Source organism: Phoenix dactylifera, chromosome 1, assembly GCF_051530095.1.
Source record: "Phoenix dactylifera cultivar Ajwa chromosome 1, Ajwa_hap1_PhDact_Kaust_v1.1, whole genome shotgun sequence".
In the NCBI taxonomy this organism is placed as follows: Eukaryota; Viridiplantae; Streptophyta; class Magnoliopsida; order Arecales; family Arecaceae; genus Phoenix; species Phoenix dactylifera.
Window position 1 is genome coordinate 70,345,001 of NC_143190.1, and position 12,500 is coordinate 70,357,500.

Below are 12,500 nucleotides of genomic sequence, written 5' to 3' on the forward strand. Positions count from 1 at the left end.
GCCGTTGCAGGGAGTAGTGGAGCAGGAGGCCGCGGCGTGCCTCTGGAGAATAGCCTGTCGTTATCAAAAGATCTCCGACTCGGGGTCGGAATGCTGGATCATAGGGCAGCCGACCCGGGGTCGGGCTGCGAAGCCGAGGAGGTCCGACTCGGGGTCGGAGTGCTGGATCATAGGGCAGCCGACCCGGGGTCGGGCTGCGGAGCCGAGGAGGTCCGACTCGGGGTCGGAGTGCTGGATCATAGGGCAGCCGACCCGGGGTCGGGCTGCGGAGCCGAGGAGGTCCGACTCGGGGTCGGAGTGCTGGATCATAGGGCAGTTGTAGCTTTCCTGGATACGCGTGCCGATCACGTGGGGCATGGCGGCTCAATTCCCCCATAACAGTAGCCCCCCACTTCCGAGCCTGGAACCAGAAGGGGAACAGGTGAAGGGAGTGATGTTTCGAGATTGCCGCCATCCTTCGGAGAGGCGCGCGCGCTTCAAGCTTCCCGCCTTCTTTATGGCGTATGGCGGTTGCTGCTGACCTGGCAACCTGAGGATTTCGGCGGACATCCTTCCTTAATGGTGTCGATTCGCCTTTGGGGTGCGAGCGACCCTTCGGCGGCCAGGCGTCTTCTGGCGTCATCGAGGTGTCACTTGCCCTTTCGCCTATTTAATCGGGGGCCCTCCCCCGTCCGTCTTCTTCTTTACGGACATTTTCGAGTTTCTCCTTTGCGCTACCATTGTTGCCGCCGAAACGTTCGCTTGCTTTTCCTTTGACGCTCTCGGAGCCGTTCTTCCTCCTCTTCAAGTGAGTTTCCCACTCTTCTACTTTGAGCTCTTCATACTTTTTCTTTTTGTACTAGTGCACCCCAGTCGTTCCGGCCTTTCCCTCCTTCTTGACCCCGTCCTGACCGTAGATTGGCCATTAGGGATGGGCGAAGTGGGAGCAGATAGCATCAAGTCAAAACTGGTCGCCGAGGACTTAGACGGATTTGTGGCTCGGTACCACCTTCCCGAGGCCTGCAATGTCACGCTCCCAGGGCCTGAGGAGAGGATGTCTCATCCTCCTCGAGGGAAGATCGCCATCAATGAGGGCATCCTCCAGGCCGGGTTCCGCTTTCCCCCTTCAGACCTAGTCTTACAGGTGCTCCGGGGTTTAGGAATGGCACCGACGCAACTGGTGCCGAACTCGTGGCGTGCTCTGACGGTCTTCCAGGTTCTCTGTCGCTTGCATGCGATTCCCGCCACCTTGAACGTTTTCTGGGAGCTCTACGGCCTGAGCGGCCACCCCCAGGACAAAGGGTGGTGGTGCTTCGCAGCGCGGCGAGGGTGCGGCCTTGTCAAGGAGGGTCCTACCTCCATTCACCACTGGAAGGAGCGCTTCTTTTTCGTTGATGCAGACCCCTCCTGGGAAATCAGGGCAATCTGGGGGACGCCGGTGAAGTCCCCAATTGGCCTGTCGAAGTTGTCGAGGGAGGAATCCGAGGGCGTCGCCGCCTTGAAGGGGTTGGTCGCCGAGGGCCAGCTTCCCCCGGTGGGCCGCCTTATTTCTGAGGATACCTTGGTGAACGTCGGTTTGAGCTCGGTTCCCACCGACCGTGAGTCCGCCATCGTTTCTTTAGCTCTTTTCTTCTCTTTCGTTCCTTCTTCCTTTCGGTTTCTCAGTCCCTGACCATCCCGTCCTTCTTGCAGAGGTCGACGACGTCATGCGGTCGGTGAAGTCGAAGGCTGTTGGTAGGGCGTCCCTGCTGGAAGCAGTCCGGAGGAGGAAACGAGCTCTTCCGAGCGGGGCCCCACCGGCGAAGAAGTCCCGTAAGGAGATACCTCCGATGCCGACCGACGAGTCCGGGCCCACCGGTCAGGGAGATGTCGTGGGCACCGACCGGCAGCTGACGCTGTATCAGCCCTCCGGTGGTAAGGTTGCCGCTACTCCGGAGGTGCCACCTGAGCCTGCTCAAGACGGACGGGTCGGACGTGATCGGTCCCCGACCCGGCCTTCGACTCGGTCGGCTCCTGATGACTCGAGGAGGGACGCGCCGAGGCCCCGGCCGAGCGGGACCCTATCAATTCCTGGGGCGACCCCCGCCCCGAGCGCGATCAGCCGGACTCTTCCCCAGGCGATGGATAAGGGTAAGGCTGCAGAACCACCATCCGGCTCCGGGGAGAAATCGGGGTCTGCCTTCACTACCGATGGCGCCCGAAATCTCATCGAAACAGTGTTGCTGGAGAAGGACCGTCGGCGGGTCCGGGAGTTGGATGTCTCTGACGTTGGGGCCGCCAGCTGCGTCTGTCTCATGTCGGTGAGTGTTCTTCTGGCCGTCTTTCACCATTTATTGGCTCTGTTGTTCTCCGCCTGACTCCCTTATTTTTCCTATTTCTTAGCTCGCCCAGTACATGATCCGTCTGGAGGAGTGCTACAAGGAACAGGCGGGGCTTTTGGCGAAGGCCGAGGACCGGCTGAAAGCAATGGAAGGGGGAGGCCGGGCTGCGGCAGGCAGGACGACCGGGGACCTCGAGGCGAGGCTCCGGGAGGCCGAAGAGCGGGCACTCGGCTTCGCCGCCCTGGAGGAGCAACTGTCAGAGGCTCGGGAGCAACTCAAAGCCGCCTCGGGCCTCGAAAGCAGGGTCAAGAAGGCGGAGGAACGGGCTGAAAAGCAGTCCCGGAAGATCGCGGACTATCGAGAGCGGTGGGAGAAGGCCCAGCGGTCTGCCGACAACGCCTGCGACCGAATCCGCTCTTTTGAAGCCAAACTAGGCGAACTGGAGTCGGCCCTGGAGAAGTCATGCACGGACGTCCAAGAGCTCCGTTCGCGCCTGAAGGAAGCCGAGGCCGCTCGGGTTGCTACCGAGGCGAAGCATAAAGAGGCTCAGGCTGATCTGCTGAGGGTCTCCTCTGAGGCCGAAGGCCGGATTGTGGCGAAGGTCTTGGAGGCCAAGGCTCAGATTATGGAGCGAGCTGAGGCGGAGCTGGCCGAGAAGAGGGCGGAAATCGGGCGTCAGGCGGTAGAGGCTTATCGCCAGTCCGCCGAGTTCGCCCATGATATGTCGGAGGCAGTGCGGACCTATCGCCAGTCTGACGAGTTTGTCCATGACGCGTCGGACGCGGGGGCCGAAGCCTTCACCTTGGGCTTCGAGGAGGGCCTGGCAAGGGTGTCGGCTAAGTATCCCGAAGTTGACCTGAGCGAGATCTCCCTCCTGGACTCCTCTCCGGCGCCATCGCCTGCTGGTTCTCCTGCTGCTTCCCTACCTCCCGCGGACGAGCCCGGCGTTCCCGACCCGGGAGTTCCTCCAAGCTGACCTCTTGTACCTTTCATTGTCTTTTTTATTTTTGTATGTCGGCGTTTTGCCCAATTGTATGGGCCTCGGCCCTGAAAATTAATGCACGTTGAATATTTCTTCATCTCGCCCTCGTCCTCTTTTTTTTTTTTTTTTTTTTTTTTTTTTTTTTTTTTTTTTAGCTCTTGGTTGCTTCTTGCTGACTTTTGATTCCCGAAGTTCTTCCGGCGCTAGGCCAGGCATCCGAGGGTTAAACCTCAGGAAACTCTTCCGGCGCTAAGCCAGGCATCCGAGGGTTAGGCCTCAGGAAATTCTTCCGGCGCTAAGCCAGGCATCCGAGGGTTAGGCCTCAGGAAATTCCTCCGGCGCTAAGCCAGGCATCCGAGGGTTAGGCCTCAGGAAACTCTTCCGGCGCTGAGCCAGGCATCCGAGGGTTAGGCCTCAGGAAACTCTTCCGGCGCTAGGCCAGGCATCCGAGGGTTAGGCCTCAGGAAACTCTTCCGGCGCTAAGCCAGGCATCCGAGGGTTAGGCCTCAGGAAATTCTTCCGGCGCTAAGCCAGGCATCCGAGGGTTAGGCCTCAGGAAACTCTTCCGGCGCTGAGCCAGGCATCCGAGGGTTAGGCCTCAGGAAACTCTTCCGGCGCTGAGCCAGGCATCCGAGGGTTAGGCCTCAGGAAACTCTTCCGGCGCTAGGCCAGGCATCCGAGGGTTAGTCCTCAGGAAATTCTTCCGGCGCTAAGCCAGGCATCCGAGGGTTAGGCCTCAGGAAATTCTTCCGGCGCTAGGCCAGGCATCCGAGGGTTAGGCCTCAGGAAATTCTTCCGGCGCTAAGCCAGGCATCCGAGGGTTAGTCCTCAGGAAATTCTTCCGGCGCTAAGCCAGGCATCCGAGGGTTAGGCCTCAGGAAATTCTTCCGGCGCTAGGCCAGGCATCCGAGGGTTAGGCCTCAGGAAATTCTTCCGGCGCTAAGCCAGGCATCCGAGGGTTAGGCCTCAGGAAATTCTTCCGGCGCTAAGCCAGGCATCCGAGGGTTAGGCCTCAGGAAATTCTTCCGCTCGCTGGTCGGCCAAGGCTGGCGCAAGCCGAAGCGACCGGTCGGGGCTTCCGGCTAGTCTGCTCCCGGGATGATCATCGGGTTAGCCAGGCATCTGAGGGTTGTCAAGCCTCAGGGAAATTCCGCTCGTTGGTCGGCCAAGGCTGGCGCAAGCCGAGGCGACCGGTCGGGGCTTCCGGCTAGTCTGCTCCCGGGATGATCATCGGGTTAGCCAGGCATCCGAGGGCCGAGCCTCGGGAGATTCCACTCGTTGGTCGGCCTAGGCTGGCGCAAGCCGAGGCGACCGGTCGGGGCTTCCGGCTAGTCTGCTCCCGGGATGATCATCGGGTTAGCCAGGCATCTGAGGGTTGTCAAGCCTCAGGGAAATTCCGCTCGTTGGTCGGCCAAGGCTGGCGCAAGCCGAGGCGACCGGTCGGGGCTTCCGGCTAGTCTGCTCCCGGGATGATCATCGGGTTAGCCAGGCATCTGAGGGTTGTCAAGCCTCAGGGAAATTCCGCTCGTTGGTCGGCCAAGGCTGGCGCAAGCCGAGGCGACCGGTCGGGGCTTCCGGCTAGTCTGCTCCCGGGATGATCATCGGGTTAGCCAGGCATCTGAGGGTTGTCAAGCCTCAGGGAAATTCCGCTCGTTGGTCGGCCAAGGCTGGCGCAAGCCGAGGCGACCGGTCGGGGCTTCCGGCTAGTCTGCTCCCGGGATGATCATCGGGTTAGCCAGGCATCCGAGGGCCGAGCCTCGGGAGATTCCACTCGTTGGTCGGCCTAGGCTGGCGCAAGCCGAGGCGACCGGTCGGGGCTTCCGGCTAGTCTGCTCCCGGGATGATCATCGGGTTAGCCAGGCATCTGAGGGTTGTCAAGCCTCAGGAAAATTCCGCTCGTTGGTCGGCCAAGGCTGGCGCAAGCCGAGGCGACCGGTCGGGGCTTCCGGCTAGTCTGCTCCCGGGATGATCATCGGGTTAGCCAGGCATCCGAGGGCCGAGCCTCGGGAGATTCCACTCGTTGGTCGGCCTAGGCTGGCGCAAGCCGAGGCGACCGGTCGGGGCTTCCGGCTAGTCTGCTCCCGGGATGATCATCGGGTTAGCCAGGCATCTGAGGGTTGTCAAGCCTCAGGGAAATTCCGCTCGTTGGTCGGCCAAGGCTGGCGCAAGCCGAGGCGACCGGTCGGGGCTTCCGGCTAGTCTGCTCCCAGGATGATCATCGGGTTAGCCAGGCATCCGAGGGCCGAGCCTCGGGACATTCCACTCGTTGGTCGGCCACTTGTCGCTCGCCGCCCATCGGGGTTTCTCTGTGCCCAGCCGCGACCGTGTTTCTCCTCTCCTCCAAGCGTTGCCTGGGGGGAACACGAGAAGGGTATTAAACGCTAATTAATGCGTTACCTGGGAAATCGGATCGCCAGTTGCTGCTGGTGAGGAGTGTTAGTTGAGCGGCCGCGATACGCGGGTTCTTCGAGGAGGATGCGGCCTGGGCGCGAGCGGAGACACGTGGACCTAGGGGTATACGTCACCCGGATCGTCCTGCACAAAGAATGCGATTTAAGGAGAATGACGCTTAGGAAATCGCGGGGAGATACGCCTCGGGAGCCGGAACGGCTCCGGATTCAGTGCGCCTGCATTTATTGGAGCCACCCGTATCGGAACTACCAGGGGGCCGCAGCTTGGCTATAAATACAGGTGCAGGTACGGTGGAATTTGCCAAGCCGGAGCTGCAGGTTGCCATGGATCGCGGACCTCCTCCTTGGCATATAACTGAGAGACTCCTGTCGAAGGAAAGGGGAGGCGCTCCCCTTACAACTTCAGCCAACTAGCCGTTTCATCTGGGATCAACAAGGAGGGTCTCCCCGGCGGAACTCCGCTCTAGGCGTTTCATCCGGGATCACATCTCCCCTCCTTGAAGTTCAGCCTCCCGGTTGAGCTCTGCGCCGGACGCTCAATCCGGGACCGCGCCTCCATATACTCTTCCCCCTTGAATCCCTTCTCTTCCCTACCACTGGGGAAGATGGGAATATCCTTTGGAGGCGGCGTTCCCCTGGGGGCAGCGGGAGCTTCTTCTGCGGCGGCTCCTCCTCTTTTTGGTGAGGTGCTGGATGGCGCCTCCGGTTAGAAGCACCCACTTCTGGTGGGACTGCAGCCGCCCTGGGTTGAGGGTTTGGGTCCCCACCTCTTCTTTACTTTCTTTACTCCCTAATTCCCCTCTGGGAATTCCTTGTAATCACACGAGCACGCCACTGTAACCAGAAATTATTGAAATGAAAAGTATTGCACCTTTTTAAATTGTCTTTCTGGCCTTGTTGTTCTACTGGTAATACATCCGCAGGTTAGCGGAATTCCAGCCCCTTGGAATTTCTCGGCCATCTAGGGCTTCCAACTGGTAGGAGCCAGGTCGGTTTACCCAACGAACTTTATACGGGCCTTCCCAATTTGGCGCTAGCTTCCCACCTTCCGTAGGTTGAGATGCCTTAGCTCGCCTCAGCACCAGATCTCCAATTCTGAAAAGCTTCGGTCGGACTTTGGAGTTGTAATATCGGGCCACCCTCTGCTGATACATTGCCATCCGTACCTGAGCCATTTCCCTTGCCTCTTCCAAGAGATCCAAGTTCCCTCGGAGTTGCTCTGAATTGGCCTCGGGTCGGTGCGCGGCCACCCGAGGCGAGGGGAGTCCGAGCTCCACGGGGGCAACGGCTTCCGTGCCATAGGTTAGGCTGAAAGGCGTCTCTCCAGTAGGAGTCCGTTGTGTGGTCCGATACGCCCAAAGGACATTCTCGAGTTCCTCGACCCAAGCTTGCCCCGTCCGGCCGATCCGCGCTTTGATACCTTGGAGGATTGTCCGATTTGTGACCTCGGCCTCGCCGTTGGTTTGGGGATGCGACACGGATGTGAACCGATGCTCGATCCCGAATTCCTCGCAGAAGTCCCGGAAGTGCTTGTTATCAAACTGTCGACCGTTATCCGAGATGAGGACCCGAGGTACTCCAAATCGGACAATGATGTTCTTCTTCACGAACTTCCGGACTTGTGCCTCCGTGATGGTGGCCAGTGGCTCTGCATCCACCCACTTGGTGAAGTAGTCGATGGCGACAATCAAAAATTTCCGCTGGGCCGAAGCGACGGGGAATGGTCCGAGGATATCCATTCCCCACTGTGCGAAGGGCCAGGGCGCGGTGATTGGCGCCAAGGGGACAGAGGGGACTCTCTGGACGTTGGCGTGGCGCTGGCAGGCGTCGCATTTCCGCACGTGGTCCTTCGAGTCCTCCAACAAGGTCGGCCAATAGTAGCCTTGCCTCATGATCTTATGCGCCAAGGACCTAGCCCCCAAGTGCGATCCGCAGATGCCTTCGTGGACTTCGCCGAGGGCGTAGGCCGCTTCCGCGGGGCGGAGGCACCTTAAGAGGGGGGCGGTAAACGAGGTCCGATACAGCCTCCCTTCATAAAGTACGTAGTGGGCGGACTTCTTTACAAGCCGCCGGGCCTGATCTTCGTCTTCAGGGAGGATTCCTTCGGCGAGGTAGGCGACGAGCGGGTCCATCCAAGACGGCTCCGGATCAATTGCCATCACCGCTCCAGCCCCGTCAATGCTCGGGGCATCCAGGGTCTCCAGGTAGATTGCCCTCGACAAGTTGTGCGCGTCTGCGTCCACTAGGCGGGACAACCTGTCGGCCCTGGCATTTTCGCTCCTCGGGACCTGCTGAATGTCAACACTGCCGAGGTCGGGAATGAGTGTTTGCACCTTCCGGACGTAGCTCTGCATGGTCGGGCTCCGCGCCTCGAACTCCCCTCGAACCTGCCCGACCACCAGCTGGGAGTCGGTGAAGACTTTCAGACGCCGGATGCCGAGCTCCTTGGCGAGTTTGAGTCCCGCGACTAGGGCCTCGTACTCCACCTCATTGTTGGTCACTGGAAATCCGAACCTCAAGGCATACTCGGCTATCACTCCATCGGGATTGGTGAGGACCAGCCCAGCCCCTCCACCTTCAGGGTTCGACGACCCGTCAATGTGGAGCGTCCAGATCGGGAGATCGAGGCTGGGTGTCTCCGGCGGCTTAGGTTCCGCCTCCTGCACAGTGCACTCAGCGAGAAAGTCCGCGAGCACCTGGGCCTTGATGGCTGGTCGGGGCTGGTAGCGGATGTCGAACTCACCAAGTTCTACTGCCCACTTCACCAGCCGTCCCGCATTCTCTGGATTGCTGAGAATCTGCCGCAGTGGTTGATCGGTCAAAAGGGTGACAGAATGAGCCTGGAAATAGGGGCGAAGCCTCCTGGTCGCAGTCAGCAGCGCGAAGGCGATCTTCTCAGCCTTCGTGTACCGCGTCTCGGCATCCCGGAGGACTCGGCTGATGTAGTATACAGGCTTCTGAAGTCTTGCCTCTTCCCGAACCAGTACTGCGCTGACTGCGGTTGGGGAGACCGCCAGGTAAAGGTAGAGCATCTCCCCCTCTTGCGGCTTGGACAGCAGGGGAGGAGACGCCATGTACTCCTTGAGCTGGTCGAACGCCGCATGACATTCGGCCGTCCAGAGGAAGTCTTTTGGGCGCTTCAACACCTTGAAGAATGGTTGGCAGCGTTCGGCCGACTTTGCCACAAATCGTCCGAGCGCGGCGACCCTTCCAGCGAGCTCCTGAACCTCCTTCACTTTGGTCGGAGGGGACATATCTTGGATGGCTTTGATCTTGTCCGGGTTGGCCTCGATCCCGCGCTGGTTGACAATGAAACCGAGGAACCTCCCGGCCGAAGCACCAAAAGCGCACTTCGCTGGGTTTAGCTTCATGCGAAACTTTCGCAAGGTGGTGAAAGTCTCCTCCAGATCTGCAATGTGCTGGTCTGCATGGCGGCTTTTTACCAGCATATCGTCCACGTACACCTCCATATTCCGGCCGATCTGCTCCTTGAAGATTTTATTGACGAGGCGCTGGTAAGTGGCGCCAGCGTTCTTCAGACCGAAGGGCATTACCTTGTAACAGTACAGCCCCCGGTCTGTTATGAAGGCAGTTTTCTCCTCGTCCTGTGGAGCCATCATTATTTGGTTGTAGCCGGAGAAGGCGTCCATAAAAGACAGTAGCTGATATCCGGAAGTCGCGTCGACCAGTTGGTCTATCCGTGGAAGCGGAAAGCTATCCTTGGGGCACGCCTTGTTCAGGTCGGTGTAGTCGACGCACATCCTCCACTTCCCGCTCGCCTTCCGGACAAGTACGACGTTTGCCAGCCACTCGGGGTAGCTCACCTCTCTTATGAAACCTGCCTCCAAGAGTTTGTCTACCTCCTGGTCGACCACCCGGATCCGATCCGGGGCACAGTGTCTCTTCTTTTGCTTTACTGGTCGGTGGGTCGGGTCGACGTTGAGGGCGTGAGAAACGACCTCCGGGTCGATCCCAGGTACATCGGCCGCCGACCAGGCAAACACATCTGCATTGGCTCGGAGGAATTCCACTAACCGGAGCCGAGCTTCCAAGTCGAGGTTGGCACCGACCCGGACCGTGCGGTCCGGGCGGCCTTCTTCGAGGGGAACTTCGATTACGCCCTCGGCCGGCTCCCCGTGCCGCAAGGCCACTTCGTCTCTGGCGTCAAGTGACTCGACGCTTAGGGCCTCCATGGGCTTCTTCCCTTTGAGAGTTGCTAGGAAACACTGCCGTGCGGTCGGCTGGTCATCTCGGACCTCTCCAATCCCGGCCGCTGTGGGGAACCGCATGAGCAAATGGTAGGTAGAAACCACCGCGCGAAGGGCGTTCAGTCCGGGTCGTCCGAGGATAGCGTTGTAGGCCGAGGGGACACGGACGACCAAGAACCCGAGCCGCACCGTGGCTTCTGCGGGTGCAATGCCCGCAGTCACAGGCAGCTCGATGACACCTTCGGCCGAGATAGCGTCTCCAGTGAATCCTATGAGGGGGGTGGACGTTTTGTGCAACAATTGTCGGGAAAAGCCCATCTTTTGGAAGGCCTCGTAATACAAAATATCAGCTGAGCTTCCACTATCCACAAGAACACGCCTTACATCATAGTCCGCCATAGTGAGAGAGATCACCATGGCGTCATCGTGGGGAGTCTGAACCCCCTTTACATCTTCATCACAAAAAGTGATTACATTTCCGACCCGCTGCCTCTTCGCGACGGCCACTCCTGATACTTCCGCCGAGCCCCCTGCGTTCCTCACGGGCCGAGAGCAGCCCCCAGTGATGGTGTGGATCACTCCCGCAACGGGTCGATTCTGCTCCCGAGGCTCCTGAGGGGCCGGGTCGGCTGGACGCGGGTCTGCGGGGGGACGTCGGTCGTTTACATATCGACCGAGACGCCCTCGGCGAATGAGAGCCTCGATCTCGTCCCGAAGCTGGAAGCAGTCTTCGGTATCGTGGCCGTGGTCTCGGTGGTACTCACAGTACGCCCGAGAAGGCTTCCTCCCAGGGATCTTCTTCATCTGCCTCGGGACCGGGAGGTCCTCCCGCCCCTTGACCTCCATGAGGATCTGGGCCCGGGGGGCCAGGAGTGGGGTGTACCGGTTGAAGCGTCGGTGCGGAGAACGAGGGCGTGTGGCGCCGTGGTTCCTTGCTGGTGACGGGCTTCTGCGCCGGCGTTGAGGCGTCGGGCTCCTCCTCTGGGGTGCTTCTTTTCGCCTTTTCTTCCCGGGCTTTAGAGGGGCCTCGGCGGCCTCCTTGTTCCGGTGGGAGGCTGCCTCCTCGGCGTCTGCATACTGGTTTGCCCGAGACAACAGCTCCGGGAAGCTCCGCGGCAGGCGTTTGTCCAGGGAGAAGGTGAGTCTGCCCTTCCGGAAGCCTCGCTTCAGGGCTGAGAGAGCCACCTCCTGGCTCAAATTCCGGACCTCCAGTGTTGCCTTGTTGAAGCGGGTGAGATAATCCCGCAGGCTCTCTCCCTCGTTCTGCCGGACATCGAAGAGGGAGTCGGAGACCAGTCTTCGCCGGCTACTGACGGCGAAATGGCTGATGAAGAGACGGGTGAACTGGTGGAAGGACTGGATGGAATTAGCCTCCAGGCCGGCGAACCACGCCCTTGCCGGGCCGCGGAGGGTCGCCGGGAAGGCCTTGCAGAGGAGAGGATCCGATGCTCCATGGAGGAGCATAAGAGTCCTGAAACTCTCCACGTGGTCCCGTGGGTCCGCCGCCCCGTCGTAGGGTTCGATCGCCGGCATTTTGAACCCCGGCGGGTTTAGGGTTCGCAGGATCCTTGAGGCAAGCGCCGGCTGGGAGGAGATTTCCAAGTCGGCGAAGGGATCTTTGGAGTGGCCCTTCAGGACCTGGAGCTGTCTGTGGAGATCGTCCACCCGCCGGTCCAGGGAGCGCGACCGGTGGGTGGGAGACAAGGAGCGGCGCGAGGGGGACCGACTGGAGTGCGGGCCCCTCGAGGACTGGGGTGTCTGAGAACGCGCCCGGGTCCGCCTCTCGTACCCCGCGCAGCTCCGATGAGAAGGTCCTGGCAGAATGGACCGCACTCGAGAATCCTCCCCGCGCCGGCGCTCCTCTCCATGGGAGAGGAAGGAGCGCGGGTTGTGAGGAAGAGGCGAGTGCTCGGGGAGCAGCGGCTCCTGAGCCCGCTGCGGCACCCGAGAGATCACACCCTGCAGATTCTGCACTGCCTCCGCGAGGGTGCGAACCTGCTGGGCTAGCTGGTCGAACTGAGCAGGTTCGACCGTCTGAATGGGAGGTGAAGCGGTGGAATGCTGCTGAGAGTGTGTTGGGGACGCAGCAGCCTCCCGGCCAGAGGCGCGAGAGGCTCCGCGACCGGAAGCATTGGAAGCTCCGCGACCACCTCGCCGTGCCATTACGATCGTTCTGAGATTCGTGCCCTTCCTCTAGCGCCAACTGTTGCTGGTGGTCCAAACCGAGAACGATTGACACGACGGTGTGAACGGGGTTCCGCCTGAGTTGTCTTGGTTGGTGCTGGTTGCGCTCCACCTTCCGCCAAGGAACCTGCAAACAAGCCTTGCACCACCACCAGGGTGGTGATGGCCCTCCGACGGTCCAGTCAGAGGAGATTGGAGGAGGAGAGATGATAATCACAAGTGGGAGAGAGTGCTCTGGGAGGTATTGCTTACCCCCCCCCTTCTCCCCCCAGCCGCATATATACCTGGCTGGGAGGTCTCTCCGGGGGGGTTTGTCGTCGTGGGGCACGATAGAATGGCCACTGACATGGCCGTTACGGGGCGTCGTGGAGCAGCGCTGGGTACGGTCATGGCAGGGCGTAGTGGAGCTCCGCTT

At 60.4% G+C, this 12,500-nt stretch overlaps 1 protein-coding gene across 1 annotated transcript in view; it reads right to left on the bottom strand.

Moving 5' to 3' along the window:
- The window catches only part of LOC148715535 (uncharacterized), an 18,260-nt gene that overhangs the window by 3,773 nt on the left and 1,987 nt on the right, over positions 1–12,500 (bottom strand). The window lies entirely within an intron of this gene.